At 38.0% G+C, this 19,548-nt stretch overlaps 1 protein-coding gene across 44 annotated transcripts in view; it reads right to left on the bottom strand.

Annotated features, from left to right (window-relative positions):
* The window catches only part of mef2aa (myocyte enhancer factor 2aa), a 91,007-nt gene extending 72,426 nt beyond the window's left edge, over positions 1–18,581 (bottom strand). For 15 of the 44 annotated variants that reach the window (XM_084124437.1, XM_084124477.1, XM_084124438.1 and 12 more), the window contains exons 1-2: positions 14,652–14,829; positions 10,930–11,072 (exon numbers count right to left, since the gene is read on the bottom strand). The gene's annotated coding sequence lies outside the window, so the exon portion shown is untranslated. Of the gene's footprint in view, positions 1–10,929; positions 11,073–14,651; positions 14,834–18,290 lie in introns of those variants that run through there. The other 29 variants (XM_084124458.1, XM_084124446.1, XM_084124454.1 and 26 more) reach the window with 8 other exon arrangements.
* Positions 18,582–19,548: the final 967 nt, after the last annotated feature.

Genomic DNA, 19,548 nt, shown 5'->3' with positions numbered 1-19,548 from the left:
CACATACACTAACAGCGCTAAAACACACACACGCGCACACAGTCTGTGTGATCTCTAGATGAGATGTTTGCATGAAAGCATTCTTCCGGACTGTATGATGGCATGTGTTCCTGGCTCTCATAGCATGACTGTCCATCAGCACAGAAAGAAAGAGAGTCATCACCAGATATAACTAATCCCCCACTGATGTACATAGAAGTGTCTGCCTACCCTCAGAACTACCCCCCGTTTTACCCACAGCCACCCTGCAAGTTGTGTTAACTGGCATGGCGGTCTTTTGATGTTGCGCAGATCTCAGCTCAGAAATGATAAACAGATTTTCCTCCTCAGGGAACAGTGGCTCATGAGTATTAAAGATGCCGTGCATTAATGCATAACATGAGCACACAACTCACAGTAACATCCTCTAGACAGCTAAATCATTGAAAATTCACAATACTGTGACTGTGTTTCAAAACCTTGTGAGCTGCATTCCTAGACGATATTTTAGGGCATCACAGCCACATTCAAACCTTCAATTGTTACTTCTATCCTCTCTAATGTGGATCTATTAGTTGGGAGACTGCCACAACAAGTACCTGTAGTCCTAAGAAAATCATATAATTATGCTGGTCCACATTCAGATGCGTTTCTTAGGAGGCATTAACATAAGATAAATTCTTGAATTCAAAAACAGCTGAATGGGGCACAAAGGAATTAAACAGAATGTAGAAGTCTCTATTGAACTTGACAAATTGCAGCGCTGTTTTACTTTGTCAATACAATCATATTAAAAATACATTTGAGTGTGTTGAAAGTTAGGCTATGTTAATAACGTTACTCTCGGTGGCTGGTATGAGACACTTGTTGCACATTGCAGATTGATATTAGAATTTCATATTAATAAAAGCTGATGACTTGTGTTGTTAAAGGTCCCGTATTATGCCCCTTTTCACAAGATGTAAAATAAGTCTCTGATGTCCCCAGAGTGTGTATGTGAAGTTTCAGCTCAAAATACCCAACAGATCATTTTTTACAGCATGTTTAAATTGTCATTTTTTGGGGCACAGAAAAACGCGCTGTTTTAGTGTGTGCCCTTTAAATGCAAATAAGCTGCTGCTGGACGACCCAGGGGGCGGAGCTTCATGAGCTCGCGCTCAGTCTCTCAGGACAATTTCATCTCACGGAATGATGATAATATCAGAAACTCTCAGTAACGGTGTTCATTTCGAGTCGGACAATAATGCCTACAGAGTCAGAGTGCTGTATAGAGATGGAACAGGTATAGTTTAGTAGTTTAATTACGGTTATTATAACGTATTTGTCATCTGCTTGTATGTATCCATTTTTTATTAATAGCCTACAAGTCTGCTGTCTGAATGATGATCAAACATATACTGATGAGTTTAATAAAGTTTATTGTACATCACACAAAAGATGAAGTGTCAGTTTTACTTCAGAAAATCACCGTAAGAGCTGAGTAAACACAGTAAGTTCTAAGAAGTGCGCAAGTACGAATTTCGGTAGAGTTGAGGGAGCATTCCTGTGGGCGGAGGTTAGTCAAAAAACGGTTCTACTGACGTCATTAAAGAAGGAAGTAGAGGGATGTAGTCCAAACGGGCCGTTCGATGTAGGCGACTTCTGTTAAATAAAATATCTCACTTGGCATTGAACTTTGAGCTTTATAATTTTACAGATATTATTTATACTCTAACAACAACATTACACACTAACTAAAGTTTGAAACATGGGATCACGAAGAACGGGACCTTTAAATGGCATGCAATTAATTAAAAAATGTATTGTATGGTGGAGAAAATGCTGTATTATTGTTACAACAAATAAAGCTCATTCTGATTATGCTATGTTAGCCACAAAATAGTGTTGTCTCTGAGGCACGGTACAAATATATTTTAGATTCAAACAACATGACTGTGTTGAGCTATATAACAATGATTCGTTTTCTGTCAATAAAGACACCCAAATAGTTGCTCATCTGTCTAATAAATCATAATACATTAAAGCGTACATTGGTGCTTCCATGGTTTTTAACGGAAGTATTAGCCTACTTGGAATGCGAGGGTAATGTAGATATGACATCATTAGACAACACTGGTTAAAATGGCTGATTTATCTGGATTTAAACATTGTTGGAAACATTTCGGATAATGTCAACAAAATATATAAGTCTATATTTATAATATTTTAATCCAAAAATCTTACATATTGTTCCTGTAAAGGGGATGAAGTAAAATACAAAACCAAGAGGTTTTTACCCTGCAAATTGGCAAACGACAAAGACACGGCATGCTGTCAGTATGCCAATTAAAGCACCAGTGCTAAAAATCTAAAAATATATTAAAAAATGTATTAAAAAAATCTAGAACTCTGTAATTGACTAACTATCTACGATGACTAAGGTAATCTCTGCACCCAAATACAACAAAAAATCCTATCTTTAGCACTCCAGCTGTCACGGCAGACACTAAATGCCTTCCTCTGCCTGACCTGTGAGATACTTCAGCTTTTTACAGGAAAACTTTAGCTTTCGGCTTACACTAAATATTTGATACTATGCTCTTTCCCTATGACATTTCAATCCTCTCCAGTCCCATTGTTCTACAATACTCCATTATGTAAAAGGTTTATGCAATCCAGGCAGCATGGATGCCAATGACTCATAAAATGGGAAAGGTTGTGAACTGATGAAATGTATATATTTATATATATATACACAATAATCTCTCACATTCCATGAAAGAAAGAAGGCAGCACCAAAAAAAACCTACATGTCATTTGTTTGAAATCTAAAGCAAAAAGCTGTTCGGGATAAAAATGCTTCCCCTTGTGTGATTTTTCAAAATGACATGATGGCAACCCGACCGATAAGCTGCATCTCTCTCTGGGGCCCTTGAAGAAAAATGAAATTGAAGAGTACCCTACAATTTTGAGAGCCTGTCACAAAAAAAAAAAAAAAAACATATTTGGCAAGTCAAACTATTCTCTTAATTTCAATATGGGCTGAAACTGTAGAATCAACTTCATGTTACTTAGCTGGACTGCTGGAGTCTGTTGTTAGGTTTTGCAGAAGGTTCAAACCACTAACTCTTTGTTTTGCAGTACAAGACCGCCTGATGAGAAACGGTTTGAGAAAAGAGATGAAAAGAGAGAAAAGAATGTTGCTGTAGTATACATGCTCCAGAGAGGCTGCCGTGATGATTTTTACTTCCTCCATTCAGCACAAAAAAAAAACAATTTTAAAATATAGATATGTTTTCACAGAAACGTCTGCTTGCAGCTGCACTAGTGTTTATGCAATGTACTGTACAACGGAGGCACTTCTTTAGAAAACGCTGCTCTTTAACTAATGGACTCTAAATGCAGTCTCTCTTAACTCTACACAATGAACTAATGTTTGAAGTGCACAGATATGCATTGTCTGTTTATGTTTGCTTTTTGGTTAGCGGGAATTCTCATCTGTGTAGCATAACAAATAATGATTTCTTGTAGCAAGGCAAATTTTGCTTTATTCTAATGAGTTCTCCAATATGCAAAGAAACAAAGTGCAAATATTGGGTCAGTGAGATGATACTGTTATTCCTAAGAGTGGCTGATAAACTAATTCATCATTGAATCTGACAGGATTTACATACTGCTACTCCACATGCTACAGTGAGTGAGAGAAGGGGCCAAAGATGTGGCATATCGGTTGATGGGAAATGCAGGTTCGAATCTGACCTGCGACGTGTCCCGTTTCCATCGCCAATGTCAATAAAACTAGCCTAAACACAAAGAGAGGGTTCTAAAAATAAAATACAGAGACAAAGGGGTCTAGTGTGACATTGTGCTAGTGAGAGTGAAGCCCTGCTGTTTGCCTTCCCAGGAATCTTTTTAGCACAACTGTTCTCTGATAGCCTGTGGCCTGACTGGGTGGTTAGTGACGGCCTAGCTCTCTTCCCATGTGTGCCCTGAAGCAGGCTAGCAGCTAAGCCACCGACAGACAGACGATTGGCGAAGAGGAGGAGGGGGGGGTGGCCGAGTGAGAGATAAGACCCCGGGTGTCAGAGATGCTGGCCAAGTATGGCCACAGAGCAGCTGAGATACCAGGCCCCGAGTACTATTTCACCTGGATCAGCAGAGAGAGAGAAAGCTGGCAACAAGCAGAACTTTATGCACTTACGGGTGTAGTACAACCAAAGAGTTTGAGAACACAGTGACATGACATAGTACACTTGGCGAAATCAATCAATGTATTGTGTGACCTCAATCTCGAGCCTCTCTGACTTAAATACTCCACTAAAATTAACATTAGAACCAGAAAAATTTACATTCAACCGGTTTCAACATTAACCAGAGACCGTATTTCTAGACTGACCCATATCCCTACATTCGTAAAACACTTTACAGAGACAAAGTGACATGTACATCTTATTGTCCTGTGTACTTTGCTGAGTTTTAACTGCTCAGACTTTTACTAAGGGAGTGGCGTCATGTTTTCCCTCACTGTAAAGTGCCAGCACCAGAGGGAGGGTGATGTCATGCCTGTAAAACTGATACCTCCCTGTCCTGGCTTCCACTTCTTTCTCCTTACATGGCAGAGGTCAACTACTTCATATCAGCTCCCAAACGAATGAGCCTTTCAGCCCGAATCCATCTCGCCATGTTTTCTCTGCTTTACTACGTTATTGTGGTATCGGCACGGCAAGCCGATTGATAAATAGACAGACGCTGCTGACCTGTGAACGTTCATCTAATCAATGTGCAAAATCAATGAAAGGGAAACCTAATAAAACATGCACAAGCTACAAAGATTTATTATGGTTAACTATTCACAATATTCGGTCCATTAAGACTATGGAGAGAAGATCTCAACTAAAGCAAAAGCACATGAAGCTCTCAGATACTGCTCTAAGTCAAGTCATGACATAGTGGTTTTAAATCATTAGGATCTCCAATGAAAAGTGCAGAATTCAACTTAACTGAATGGTCCTTATGGAGAGAAAGCAGGCTGATGTTTATCTGAAGCTTGAGATTGTTTCCATCCGGCAACAGAATAAAAATCAAGATGGAAGAGGACCCTGCTATAGTCGAATTCTTCAGCTGAACACCAGTAAAATAAAAGAACCATTGAAATAGCGTTGTGTTGAATATGGATCTAAAAGCATGGGCAATTTCCCTCTCAGCACAGTTAAGACAAAGAGCTCCATTTACATCCAGGATGGAGCTTTTTACATGGACATCCTGCTATCAGTGTGCTACAGACAGTGGAAAGATGGAAAATATTCCAGGTGGCCTTGACAAATCACTGGAGTCATATATTACTGGAATTACGTCTTTGCAAATTCAGGGGATTAGGGTAATTTAAAACTCCCTCAAAGATAGATGAGACAGTGTGCCAAAAGCATATCGGCAGGGTTCACAGACAGATCGGACATGTGTTTAGGGTTAGGGAGGAATCACGGCGTACAAAAAACAGCAATTTAGCATTTTATAATCTGAACAGATCTGCCTGTCATTACAATGATATAAATGCCTAATCACCAGCATGAGTCCCTCAATGTTTTTCTTTCTTCTCACAGTAGCTCGTGGTCAGAATATGTCAGTGCTAAACTTAAGTAAAAGAGTAAACTAAAGTAAAAAACCAAAGAAGGAAAGTCAATAACCAATAAAATTTACAGTATGGCCCTCTGATTGTCATGTATCATCTTTTACAACCTTTTGCAGCCACAAACTCACTGCATCTTTCCAACAACTGGGAAAAACACGGATGAGGGCCCCTCTTCTTCCTGTTTGTAGAGCACAGCTGCATTATTTCCTACTGTGCCACAGGTTCTGACTTGACTTGAACCGCAACAATGCACATTCATGATACGCTGATACAGTATGACAAATTAAAACAACATTCTTTTGGGATGATCTTTTTCCATCAGTAATTAATCGTAGTTTTATTTCCTTCACAAGTGAATGAATTACTCTAACTAGAATTATCTTTTTATCATTCTGTAAAGTTCAAGAGAGTTTAAAGAGAGAACTGCGGTTCTAGCAATAGGGAAAGTCTTGTTAAAAAAAGACACACCCAGGACAAAGAAGATGGTTTTGCTATTATGATTTACATGCCAAACATGCTTTCAGTTCACAGTGACATAGGGTTAGGCAATTTATCGAACTTTCACAATTTATTCACAATGCTTTTCCTGGCACTATAAAATTAAGCAACATTGTAAACATTGTGATGATTTTAATGAACCTTTTTTTTAGCCTCTGATGTCAAATGCATTCGATTCGATTCAAAATTAATGTGAAATAGTCTCTGTGACTTATTTTTTAGTTTTACCAAAAAAGTATGTTGATAATTATTGTTGTTTATGATTATGTATTGTTATATTGTTGCAAAAATAATTAAATTTTTCACAATTATTGAACATTTTGGTAAATATGCCTTGTCTATATTTATCTAAATTCTATTTTTAACTATTTGTAACTAAATGTACTGAATTTGACTTTGCATTAGACATTTCAAATCTAATTTGCGACAGACAGACAGACAGACAGACAGACAGACAGATAAACAGATACTTAAGAAGCACTTGTCTCTGAGCTGAAAGCATTACAGACATTCATTGCATACAACACTCATAAATGACAGATGATGTGTCATTATTCAAAAACAGTTCCTTAAAACTACAAACACAGAGATGATAGAAAGCAATAATGTGGCATGAAAACAACATCACATTCAAAAACATCTACTATGATATAAAGAAAAACAACAAGCCAGAAGGGATGTTGGCTCAAAACGATACAAGCGCGGCATTATGGTTCCACTGAGACATGTTTCTCTCTTAAGGTGCATCCACAATAACATCCAATGCTGATATTATAAGCACAGGGAGCAACACACGGCTGCAGTCTGAAGCACATATCAGTGCCCACAGAGCAGAGTTAATGAGAGAACACAGGTGCAGACTGCGTCACTCCTCCGAGCCATCAGCAGTGCCTGTGCCTACCACACGTTCACACGAGCCCACCTCAGAAGCCACACTTGCTTACGCGCACCCTCGGTGACATCGCGTGACGCATGGAGGGCTGAGAGAGACTTTCACAAGCTTTTCTTTCCCATATGCTCAGTCTCACTTTCAGAAAGTAATTTTGCTAGAGGACATTTTACCTTAACAAAATGAGTATTAATCACGCAAAAGTGTTTCCAATGAATAATTATAATTGTGAAATTTAAAATTATCTATTCAGAGACAACTGAGACAAGTGTGGAACTTTAACTTTCTGGCCCATGCAGCAAAGGAAAAAAAAGTTGTTGAAATTTGAAATTCCACTTAACATAATTGAAAAATGATGCATACACAGAAACACACAAACATATATTTACATACTTTTGGGGCAACTTGTTTAACAAAGAATATTGCAATCATAAAAGAGTATTAACAACCCATAAACAATTTATATACACCATTCAAAAGTTTGATTTTTATTGTTTATGAATGTCTTTTATGCTCATCAAGGCTGCATTTATTTGATCAAAATACAGCAAAACAGTAATATTGTGAAATATTATTCAGAAATCATCCCAAACTTTTGAACAGTAGTGTACAAGAAATAAATCAAATACAACTGACATTTCTACAAAAATAAAAATAATTATATAATAATAACCTATTGTTTATTTTTTATAAAATATTTTGAATTGTTATGTTAAACCAAGGAAAATAGTATGGCCAAAGCCTCAAACATTTGGTTTCTTTGAAAAACCCAGGATGTGATTTTTATACACCTCACATTTAAAATATGGGTTCTCTGCGATATTCATAAAAAAATGTCCCCAACAGAGGACAAAAATGATTTGCTGGGTCCCAGGAGGATAAAGAGGCACTCTGATGACAAGTGCAACAACAGATAAAAGACATAATCCTGATCACAGTGGCACTTCAAGATAAACCGGCACTCATAGGAGTTCATAATGAAGCTTGTGTCAAGGCTAATCGCTGACCCACAAAATGAGATAATCTACGGTAAGTTACCCTCCATGGACTACACGGATTAGTGTTCAGCACTTGAAGGGTTTTGTTTTGTTTTGGTTTGGTGTTGAGTAACATGGGACTTCTGCCTATGCTGCCCTTTAAACCCTGAGAGGGCGGCGTGGTGGCAGGGTGAGGAGGCAGAGAGGAAGAGGATCAGTAGGGAAAGAGGATTAGCAGCTTTGGGCTGCTCTGGCTTCAGTCTCACACCCGTGATGCCGAGGACCCAGCCACGGCCTAGAGCGAAGGGGACACCTGAAACCAGGTGCTCTTCGGGAAGGGCGAAGGAGACAGAAAAGAGGTTGACGATCCTTAAGCCGCTCTGCACTGTTCAGCAGCACATGTGCTGAGTGGACCGTATGGCGTGGCTTAACACCAGAGGTCACAGCCAAGGGCAGGCCAGTCGAAAGGTCAATGTTAGCTGTTTCTTTAGACAACGCAGGCGTAGCCTTCCGGTCGTGCAGCACTAAAGAAGTAGATCACTCACAACAGATGGCATTTGCTTTCAAAAATGCTGTTACATGAACATGTGTGGTCAGACAACACTGGGTTCCATGGGTAAAGTTGTGTCTTTATGCAGGGAATGTCCAAATTGTAAATTACAATTTCAACCTAACAATACAATGTTCCCTGGAAACTTTGACCACTTTTTCAAATGCTTACGGTATTAAAAATTGTATTGATATTGTTTAAATAGAAATTTGATACAGTGTGGCTATGGCACTCTGAGACTACAGAGTCTCCATTAAACTTCAGATGGACAGGCTTTAAAGTTTAATACCCTTTAATGAATGTTAGAAGTTAAATGGAGATTATTGACAAATTGAATAAAGTTCTTGTACATTTACAACAGATTTAAAACTACAAAGATGGAAGAATATCATTTGTGTTCACAAACATTTTGGTTGGGTAACACTGACGACGTATCACACCATTCTCGCCTAAATTCTGTTCTTGATGACCCAGACAGACCCGAAGGCTTTTCTAGGGAGTGATAAATAGAGAAACAGGAATACATTCAGCTGACGTTCGTCTAGCCAGATAATTCTCAGTTGTAAGTCCCTCTCACATGCTCTTATTTAATTATAATTTTGTGCATGTTTTTTTTGCCCCAGCCATTCTGCAACACTGGCTATACACTTTAAATACGATTTAACCAATATTAACTCTGAAATTTTATCCACATGTCAGAAAGTGAGCTGTATTTTCATGTGGTGAGGAGGCCTGTGCCAACTTGGATGCTAATCCTCAAGCCAATGATTTGGAAATCATCATCACTAAATATTAAGAAGCTGCCTAATAAAGCTAAAACTGAGGAGTCTAAGAACCTGATAGATGGTTTTATTTGGCAAGTGAAATGGAAACCTATTTACGGCTTGCAACAGACGCAGTTGTGTGTGCATGCAAGTTAAATGAGGAGCTAATATTTTGATACACGTCTTAAATGATGGTTTTTCTGTTTGCCTAACATGTTCCCCATATCCTCTGGTAACTTATTTAGAATCAAAAGTGTGGCAATGTGGAGTGGTGGTGGGGACAGGAGGCAGCCAGAGGTTTCTGGTTTTGGAGCTGCTACTTATGGGGTGACCCCGCTGGGACATCGTACATTCCACTGGGTTAGAGAGCCGATCCAAAAACCACAGATAATAGAGAGGGAAGTCAGCGCAGACTAAAATCAACTGAATATATGCATGCGGATGCATATTCATAACTCTGCCCTTTATGGTGATAAAAGCAGCCCATTTATACGCCTTTTATTGAACAAAAAAAAATCCTCCGAGATGTTCCCAGAGGAGGGAAAAAGGTCTGCATTGCCCACACAAGCAAACTATGGCTCAAACATTATCTGCTGGGCTCAAGATTCTGCATCCTGCCTCCAGGTCTCACGGGAGAATGCTGGAATCTCCAGCTCAATGATAGGGTTCCAATAAACAATGAATCACGCTGCTCTGAGCAAGCGTGAAAGAGAGCCGTTGCACAAAAAGAAAACCGAGCGTGATTTAATGGACATGGTGCAGAAGTATGGCACATTCCATAGGCCTGATCTGAAAAATATTTAGAACAGGACTGCTAAAGAGTCTTCACACTCTAGGAAAAAGAATGGGCCTGCGACAGGAGCGTTCGAACAAGTAATGAGCAAGACGCGTAAAATGCAATGACGTCCCCTGAAAACAAGCCTGTTTCCAGTAAGTATTGCACAAATGTGTCATTAAATATGTCATTGAGTGGTTTTTGCTGTTACTTCTTTTGGTTTATATTGCGAATGGATGACAGCAAAGATTAAACATTTCACTTAAGATCCTTAAGCTCAGTTAACAATATAGTTTAAAAAGCAGTATTTTCATTTTATAAAACATACATATTTGACAGAATTCCACAATCTTGGTCTCTAAATAATAAACTGCATCACATTTTTTACAGCAGCAATTAATGAATGAACAGGCTAAAATCTCTCTTCTTATTTTTTTCAAATGTACAGACTAACAAAATTACATACCAGTGCCCTTGTTCTGAAAAGTTCCAGCCTCCGCTTGTTAAATAACATTTGTGGCTAACTTTGAGACTGAACAATGCATCCTTTGCCAGCTGCAGCTGACTCAAATAAGACACATAAGAACAGGGTGTTTCACTTTAAATTCAGCTAACTTGAAATTAACCTTCAAATTAAACACTACAACTTCTCCAATGCCAATGCTCCTATTTGAAACAAGACCAACAACTTGTTTTCAACAGAGTTTCACCATATAAATCCTATTGTGCATGTAGAGTATATGGCAGGCACTCAACATTAGATGTCAACTGACCATATGGCACTGTATCATGTTTACTTCATTAGATTTAATACATAAAAAGTGAGGCTCTGTGTAATTAAAACAGATGCAGCATTGTTTGACAGGAAGAGAAGAAGAGCTGGGCTTACCCTAACAAACGAAGCAGCACAATCCTCAGTCCTGGACCCAAAATATCCAGCTCAAGTCTTATTTACGTTCTTTCTTCCTTTGCTTTCAATGCTTCTCTCTACTTGGAGCTTCCTGGTGCTTTCTCCTCCTGGGGTAAAATGCCCTGTTCGAGGGGGAAGGGAAGAGAGGAAAAGTGTTTCGCTCAGTGATTCAGAAGCATGGTGTAAACGCCAGCCTTCTCTTTCTGACAACCAGCGTTAATTGCAGATCAGACTCGCCCACACACTCCAGACTCTCTCTATTCACTCTCTCCTGGAAGGAGCTGAGAGCAGGCTGTGAGATTGGAGTGCTATGAACAGCACAGTGGGAGATGCTCTAACCCCCACCCTGGGCAACACCAATCACCACCTCTGGAGCTCGACTTCACCACGGCTGACTTTATTTCACAAGAACAGGACAGGCATGGACTGACGCCCATGGGACGATGCATACTGACAGAAGAGGTACAAGTGCACCATATAGCACACGCTATAAATCTGATGCATTAATCCAAATGAAGTGTAAACTACAGTCTACAGCAAGCCTATGGGAGAAACATTAAGAAGTGGCCCTGAGAAAACTTCTACAGCCCAAGTGCGCTCTGATCTCAAGCTGTAAGACACAAGAAGTCACATGTCGGAATGTATTTAACCGTGGTCCAGAGCTGTTGATTCTAACCTGGAAATCATATTAGATACTGATTGCATGGACTTTATTCAACTACATTAGCATTGACCGGGGTCGAAAAGAGGAGTGATTTAAATACAATTAATATGCAAAAGAAAACAACCCAAAAAAAATATCAGAAATAGAAGCTTCATATAAAAAAATACCCCTGGTGCATCAGTATCTAGTGATAAAAAACAAACAAAACATCATAAAACAAAAGACGCTTTATTACTAGAGCACAGCAGGACACCAATTTCAAGTGTGATGTTGTGCTTTATCGGATTTGTAGAGGGGCATGTCGGGTGAACAGCATTCAGAATATTAAAAGAATTCCTTCGCTGACTAATTCATTGTCAAGTGTGTAAACAGAAAGCTATTGAATTTCAGTGTGATGTTTTCAGAGCTGAATTTGCACCCATGTTTAGTTTGGGCTTATTAAACTATAATGAAGTCGCACAGAAGGCCAGATGGAAAAAGTGCGATGGTATATTATACATTTGACTGGGATATTAAATCTTTACTATGCACCTCAGATGAAAACGAGGGCAGCAAAACACATTTATTCAAACCATATTTTAACATGGTTTGCAACAAAACTTTTTCAATGCGTGTTATCCGTACTGTTAATGGGCTAATCAAACAATAATATAGAACCATTCTAACACCAAGGCTGAAAAATCTCTGTCCGTCACAAATACATACTTCATATATACTTATAGTATTATGTCAAGCTTCTGTATGACTTTATATTAGGTGTTTTAACTAATATGTACTTACATATACTGTATATATATATATATATATATATATATATACACACACACAATACTTATTGTGTTAATTTTGTATTGCAAAAACACGTTTTTCATTCAATTGATTACAGATGTGCATGCAGTATAATATGTGTCTGTGTACAATATAAAATCACAATAACTATACACAAAAATGTATACAATACATACATATCAAATGATTAATTTAAATGTTAGTACATAGTAGTTAAAGTGACACTACTTCTTATTTACTTATGTTATACCTGGACACATCAAATAAATGTGCTCCAGCCCAAATCCAAAACATGCACTCATGCACATGAAAGACACATGTTTTGTTTTTTTTGTTTTTTTTTTGCCTTTGTTCAATTTGGGACAAACACTATTTCCTATAAGGCTATACCATCTCTCTGAGCTGCTTGAAATATTGAACTCATCAATAAATCCATAGTGTGTTGGGCATTGACCACTGAGGCTTTAAGCCTCTTAAAAGCCAAACAATCAGAGGGACAGACAAACATTCTTCCTGAGGTCATTTTCATGATGATGTACCGTAATCTGATTGCCTGCCTCGTGTGGCTCGTAATTACAATGCTTGTCAGACACAAGCATTGAGCAACCCTAGGAACACAGCCTCATTTAGCCTTTGGCATTCAGACTACAGGTCAAGACAACGTGGCTTACTTTTGTATTAGTTTGGTCAATTTTATATCTTTATCAATGTGAAATATTTATAATTGATACACCTATAACATTTGTGAAGGTCAAAATGACATGTCATCTCGTAATGTTGCGTTTAAGGTAAGTCTAAGACACTTTACTGATAACTAAATGGCAGGCTACAGGGCATGTGTAATCTTACAGGCACAAGTACTACACTCTCTGCCGGTGGATGATTTGGCTGTTCCCGCACTGTGCATATGTCAAAGTCAGCAGCTCTTGCAGAAGACACAAAACAGGCCATTTTTTATAACTAATAAAAGGAAATGACCCAATTGTCGATTAGTGGCAATACAAGCTCAAAATAAAAGAAATAAAATTGAAATTATATTTAATTGAATAACTTTCCATCAGTATGGCCTTGCAGATGAGTCACAATCATGTACCACACAATAGCTAGACCTCTCACTAGTTTGTAACAAGACATTGTGACCTCATGAATAACATTAAATCACAAGTTAAATTAATATGCTATAATAAAATAATTGATGGCATCAATTTACACTTGTCTCAGTTTATTCACTAACATACAGTATGTACAGAGAGACTCCAATACACCCTGCGACGCTTCACCAATACGACACTTCGTGCTGTTCCTAGTTTCAACTATCCAAGGCTCTGCAAGAGACCAGCACCATCTACATTTCAGACAGAAAAGTATTTGCAACGACTTCCAAAGTTATGCATAAAGAAAGATCAATAACTTTCTATTATATACTTAAAGCTGTCGGGCGTGCTTTAGAGTGCAATACGGAGGTAATGTCCTACATTTAACCCTGTTGACTCTGCGTGTTAGAATGTCTTAAAATCTAAAACAATTTAACTATCACAAATTATATTGTCTTAAGTACGACAAATTGATAAATTTATTTGTCTGTGCTAGTTTGGGTGCTTTAAACAACTTTTCCTTTCAAAAAGCCAGCTAGAATGGAATACATTGGCTATTTGAATTTAACCACAGTTAGGAGACAAACACAAAGTCAAGAAACATTATGTCGCGCGAGTTCTGAAGTTGAACTTGCCCTGTTTTGAAGTTCTGAATCTCTGCAGGTGACCCTCTTCAACCAGTGATATTCAAAAACGAAAGCTTAACGGTTTTCAAACTACAATATCCACACAAACTCTACTCTTACAGTAAAAAAAAAAACCTTACTGTCCGCTGGCTTTCCTGACTAATATCTTTCATTTGTAATCGCCCCTCCAGAAATATTTAACACCGCCCGGAAAATGATGCGAGACTAGAGCGCAACTATGCCAAGTGTCAAAGTGGACTGAACCCAAAACCACGCACGAGCTCTTCACAGAGAATTACGAGCACAAAAAATATTGTTGTCCTTCAATCAGGTGCTCGCAACTCGGCATCAAATTCTTCCAGGCGTGTTGCCGACCCCTAAACACACACATGACAAACATGTTTAGCTTCCCAAACGAATTGTAACGCGTTTAATTTGCGCTCATCCATTCTCACTCCACGACTCCCTCCTCTTTCTCTCTCGCTCTCTGACTGCTGTCTAAACATTGTTGCTATTTTTGCGACTCACCTTTTTTTCTTCGCGGTCCCCCTCGCTGTATATAGATACTGTGTATCAGTGACTCCCGTGGATACACTGTGACATAAATGTATTTTCAGTCACATTGACACACGGCTTCTATTTTCGGGAGCTGAGCTGACAAACTCAGAAGAAGCAGCAGTCGCTCTTGTCACAACACAAGCTCCTCCCCCAATATGACGAACACTAGACGGAGGCAACCTCCTACGGCAAGCCGTTTTAACATAGCCTACATTCCTTACTAAATAAACTAAATAGGTTCAATCGCCGTATTACTGTAACTTATGTTTTATTACAAGTAAGAGATGAAATAGTGAGGTTCCTATCCTTTATAGGCCCAATAGTGCTTATCAATTCTTTCTACTTAACTATCAACTTAATTCTCTCTAGCTACTTAATTCTCTCTACTTATTTATTAACAATCTCAAGTTAGAACCGATCCCAGCTCTTAGGCCTACTTAATTAGATACTACCTATTTTTGAGACATTAGTAGGTCTATACATCCCAATTGTTACTAGTCCATTTCTCCCCTCATGATTTACAATAGTATTTTACTAAGGCTATGTTTTATGTAATGACTAGTTAAACAAACTACTTTATAGCTTGATTAAAAGTCTTAAATATATTATAAATCAATCACTATTATCAGAAAATCAGGCTATTAGTGTCTAATCCATAATACTAATGTTTATTTTACTGGTACTAAGAAAATACTAGTAGGCCTATTGAAGTCCTAACTAAAATATAAGTATTAGTTCCTAAAGAAGTTACAAGTAAAACTGGAAAAGGTACCACCAATAACTTGAATACAGGCTACTAGCAAAGACTAGGCTGTAGGCCTATAGAAAGAAGGTTCACTTATAGACCTTGTGTAGTAGCAACGCCCCTTTTCAGTGCTGCGCTCATTGTGTTCTGTCTTCCGGTTTGTATTTACACCACATGAAGGTAAAATCTTATTTGTGAATGAACTGCTCATTTTAAAATCTTCCTTGTATAATTGACATATGTTATGACATCCACTTCAAATATTAGGTTACAATGCTCATGATAACTTTCGTTAACTCTACAATAAGTAGGCTAAATCCACTTCTCCAGCTAATTACTCTTCAGCAGCCATGCCAAAAAATATACAGAGCTATGCAAAAAACAGAAGTTCAAACAATATTAGAGATGGCTGCGAGCATGTTTCTCTGGCATAAGGTCTATTAGCCTACTTATGAATGGGAGAAATTGCAAAAGAGTAAAAGAGCCACTAGTAAAACTAGTCACTATTCGATTATTTTGTAGTAATTAAATATACAAGTAGCCTACAATAGATTATTGTTATTCTAAAGGAATAATTGCTACAGGGGCTTGCCATAAAACGCCGCCTCCTCATCCTCCACCTCCTACTCTACTCGTGTCTCATCTCTAGTTTAAAAACAAATATGAAAAACTCAAGAACTCCGACTTAAGCAAAATGAAAACATCACGAAAAAAGTCATACATTGTGTTTTTGTCAAAAGGAAACGGGATAAACAAGTGAGCGCGCCAGTTAAGGAGAGAAGGAGACTGCTCCCGCCACACCATGACATCACCGTGCTTAACAGTTTGAGAAAGCGAGGAAACAACCCGAATAGTATGTTCATGTCATCGAATCGAGGAAGTGATAGTTAAAGCACTGTATAAATAAACAAAAAATAAATAAAAAGTTAAAAAGTCAAAAAAGACGTCACCATTGGACCACAGCAACCATTACTGTATGCTTTCTAAAAGCCCATTATGTGCAGAGCAATGTAATATTTATTATGGTCGTCACTGGCACTACCTTAGATACGATTGACGTAAGTTCTATAAAACAACAGTAACAATAGGGTCAGTACATTTGAAGTGACACACTTCTCATCCAATCCGATCCCTCAGCGGCTTGTCACTGACCAATCAGATAAAAGAGGCTGGCTGCGTTTTACGTTGCATGTGTCAGAGTCACGTGTAGTTGTAAGATCTGTGGAAGAGGTGTGGTGCTGAACATGAGTTGTTTTTGCTGGGACTTAAAGGCAATTTGTTTTACCACCGTTTTGCCACATGTAAAATGGGACAGGCAGGATATCAAATGAATTACAACATGTTAAAACAATGAAACAACAAAAAAAGACCAATAGATAAAAATGTACCAGAATAAGTTTGGGCCCTTAATAAATGATTTACATTTATAAAACTCAGTTTGTTTTCCTGTTGAGACTTTTATAACTTTCTAATCCACAGCACAGTTTGACTTTGAGCTTCAAATTGAACCTGACAAAAAATAATGGATGTTAATAATAAGCAATCATCGTGGATTCAGATAACAATCAAAACGGCAGCTAAGTCATTATATATTTTATTATATAAATCTCTATATACTTTTTTTGCAGCTACTTTGTGTAAACAGATGTTTGCAGCATGAATATAATTTTTTAAGATAAAAAAGTATTTTCCTCGCTGAACAGATCAACCTTCTATGCTTGTTTTTTTTAAACATTGGTTATAATGTCACCATTACCATAAGTTAACCTAAAGTATGTCAATATTAATTCATATCAAATTAATTAAATTAAATTATATTTTAAAAACTACAAATTGTGCAATTTGACTTTTGCCTTAATGTCGTCATCAATTACATGCACAATGACAAAAAAATTACACCCAGCATGACAAGTTCAACAGTCTCAAGTCAGACAAACACAGATGTCAGTGTAAAAGTACTTCATTATATCAATTTCGTAAGACAAATACTTATTCCAATGCCAGTGCCATCTGAAACAACTAAGCTACCATAGAAGATATAGCAACAGAATCCACAGCAAACTCGCACGGTAGTAAGTAATCCCTTGAAAATGGCTATGGATATTGATGAAATCCCTGATTATGTGGCCTCTGTGACTTCACATTTTTTCACATTCTATTTGAAGCCCTTTAAAGCTGGAGCTGTGCATACAAAAAGTCCCATCAGGGCTAGGCGCATATTCCGGATCCCCTGTGCAAACACCCATTGGCACCAGAACCCAAACCACAATGAACACCAGCCACCTGTGATCCCGAGATTAGCTAGAAAGAAACACATTTTGTTCTTCTTACATCTAATTTAGTGTTTAATCAGCTGTAACTGAACATTTTGTATAATAACCGGTAAGTAGTGAAAAGATTATTATGAAATGCAAAAATCAATTTTTGAGTTTAAAGCAATTTAAAAAATCAGAGTTAAAAAAAATCAGTGTGGTGCAGGCAAAGCAGTAGACATTGACAAAATTGAACCAAAAATCCTCCTAGAAAACCTGTTTCCTCTGTTTACAATTTCAACTCTCTAAAACAGACTGAAATATTATTCAAATAAAATGAAAGTGGTGCAATCCTGCAAAAAAAAAAAAAAAAGTCACAACCTGCAATGATAAAGTTTGTTGAGCTTTTTTGATGACGTTGAGTTTAATCATTATGATAAGACTGAGTAAAAATAACCGAAAATATTGCAACAAGTTTAAATATAGATATAGCAGCATGATTTCTCTGCTTGCACTATCTATTACTTACCGGTCACAAGCAGTCAGGTCATGTGTTAATATTTTGTATACAATACATCTGCCCCATTGCCCCTCCCCCTCTGTGTATCTCACCTGGTTTTTTTTTTTTTAGATGATCGATTACCTTCACAGAACCTGCTGCCAAGGCCTTCCTCAGGTATCTTTCTCAGGTGTGCCACTCTTACTTTCTTAATTTCCCTTCTATTATTTAATTTTCTCTGTCTCTCTTATCTCTCTCTCTTTCCTCTTTCTCTCTTGTGCTTTCTATTTCTCTTGCTTTCCTCAAAGCCAGACCAGCTGGCTTTGGACGGCTTTCTTCTTGCCCCTGTGAGGCCTGACTTCACACTCTTGTCCCTGGGTCTTTCTGCCGGAAAGGAGCTGGGCGACAGAAGTTTGAAGGGTAGGATCCCAGATGGACGCTGACATGCTGGGCATGCGTGTATGTGACAGGGCTTGGCTCAGGGGAGTGGTGGACCAGCCGCAGCTGTCACTCACCAATACTGAGGGTGTTAGATGTGTTTTGTGTTCTTATTATTCTTAATAAAAGCGACGAGAGGACAACAATGCCTGACTGTTCACAAGAGATGGAAGATGGTTCGCTTTCGCATAATAAAGCCTTGCCAGTGCCACCACCAATATTTCCAAGTATCATTTTAATTGCCAATAGAAGTCTAAATACCAAATAGCAAAATTTCAAATGGTCATGGGTTCAACAAAATAAGCCAGCTGAAGCACTTCATATGTGCCTGCCAGGCTGCCAGCTGAAGTTAAAGTTTTGTATTGATAGGTCATAAAGACCCAAAGAATTGCACTGGGGTTTATAAAACACTCAAATAGAAGACAGCTGACATTTTCAGCATTGTACCAGACCACAAATAGCTCCAGACTGCTTAGATACTATGCCACCAATTAAATAAAGGATATTATAATATCGCTCATATAACAGACTATTAGAGCACAATGGTTAGAGTTATAAGTTCTGAACTTTCTTAGAGTCTTTTTGAACAACACTCTTTGAACTCAAACACACTGAAGGTTTGTTTTGACGCCAGATTCTTGATTAACACATCATTACAGTTAGAACTAGCCAGAACTAGACAAGCCAAACCGCTTCAAATATCTCCATATTGTCCACAGTTCCCAACTTGTGCACAGAAATTGTTCCTCAAAGGTAGAGTCTGGTATAATCTGACCTTTCAAAAATATTGAAAACAGTAAGTTATTCATGTAGAGTAAACGATGATCTCAATACAGTAGGTCAGGTAATGGTACAACTATGAACTGAACCTTATGTTTTTTTTTTGTTTTTTTTAAAGGGTTTTTTTTTGAGCATCCACTGACTTGGCGAAAA

The sequence above is a fragment of the Abramis brama genome (genome assembly GCF_963993115.1).
Source record: "Abramis brama genome assembly, chromosome: 9".
NCBI classification, from domain to species: domain Eukaryota; kingdom Metazoa; phylum Chordata; class Actinopteri; order Cypriniformes; family Leuciscidae; genus Abramis; species Abramis brama.
The sequence above is the reverse complement of the archived record's forward strand: the minus strand, read 5'-3'. Positions and strand labels throughout refer to the sequence as shown.